Genomic DNA, 1,392 nt, shown 5'->3' on the forward strand with positions numbered 1-1,392 from the left:
AGAAATAAGGTCACTTTTTCCTCTGTCACAGGAGAGAAAACAGAGAATATGTGTACTGATACAGATGTTGGTAGATGTGATGTGGTAGTGTGAGGATGAGAAAGTTTCTATCTGATTATCTGTATTTTCCCAGTGACATGAAAGGCAAACTCATTGGCTGAATTCAGGGCAGGAGGGTTAGGTTGTTAAGGTTTGAGGAAAGATGAAGATTTAAAAGGTTTGGAGTCCTTATTGGATTAGATGTTCTAGCTTCTGTTTATCTCCCCCTCCCACCCGCACCTTGAAACAAAAGATTATTTATTTATTTATTTTTTCTTTGTATGTGAGATGGTTGATCTTGAGCCTGCAGGGAGTAAGCTGGCCCCAGACTTCTCCAAGGCTACATTACTTTACACCCAATTCTTACGTGTCCAAAGACAGGGAACCACAGACATACCTTTGTAGGAGAGTTATTTAAAGTTTTTATTGATACAATAATTTGATCTGAGGGAGTGACTTGATTTCTCTTTGAAAACTCCTTTATCCTAGAAGAATGCTTAGTATGATTAGATTAGCATAAAGGACTTGGCTTCAATGTGCTATGTATGCATGTGTTGCTAGTGGGGTGACCCTCTCTTCAAGAGGTGTTTGGGTTCATTCTTTGGATGACAACTGAAAGCTTCTCCACAAATAATTCACATTCTGTACTTACCACACAGCTTCTAAAAGTTCAACAGTTTGGGCTTGAATACCTCACCCTTTCTTTGTTCATGTGGCATGTATATGTCTGTAAAGAAAGAATTTGATTGGGTTGATTTGTCATTACTTGTTATTAAGTACTGCTTTTCAACACTAAGCTACTGCTACTGCCTTGGTGGTTGGTTGGTTAGTCTGTACATATATGTTTGGGTTGTACTTAGATGCTGGTTAATCAGCTATGATAGCAGGATTTGTTTCATTCAAAACAGGTTGTGTGAGTCATAGCACTTGAGTAGGAAAGAACAGTTTATTTTGCCTAGAAGAGCACCATGTACCTGGCAAGCCTAGATGGCTGTATGGACTCCTTCAGCCCCTCCAGTAAATTTTTCATATCCTTTGTCTCAGTAATTAATTCTACTTCTGGGAATCTAACCTAAGGAGATAATCCCAAGGAGGCAGTATAGCAGGATAATTAAGAACATGGAGGCTTTGGAGTCAGATACACTTAGAATTGAATTCCAAATAGTGATAAGTATCTACTAGATTTTTATTTCTGTTCCTCAAGTCATCATTAGACAATTAAAAAAGAACCTTCATTGGGATATATTTCACATATCATAAAGCCCATTCATTTAAAATGTATAATTTAATAATTTAAATATATTCACAGAGTTGTGCAACTATTATCACAATAAATTTTAGGGTATTTTCATT

At 36.8% G+C, this 1,392-nt stretch overlaps 1 non-coding gene across 1 annotated transcript; it reads right to left on the bottom strand.

Annotated features, from left to right (window-relative positions):
- Window positions 1-318: 318 nt before the first annotated feature.
- On the bottom strand, window positions 319-449 carry LOC114498319. Its single transcript, XR_003684749.1, has one exon. It is a non-coding gene; the product is annotated as a small nucleolar RNA SNORA38 (small nucleolar RNA).
- Window positions 450-1,392: the final 943 nt, after the last annotated feature.

The sequence above is a fragment of the Phyllostomus discolor genome, chromosome 5 (assembly GCF_004126475.2).
Source record: "Phyllostomus discolor isolate MPI-MPIP mPhyDis1 chromosome 5, mPhyDis1.pri.v3, whole genome shotgun sequence".
Classification (NCBI taxonomy): Eukaryota; Metazoa; Chordata; class Mammalia; order Chiroptera; family Phyllostomidae; genus Phyllostomus; species Phyllostomus discolor.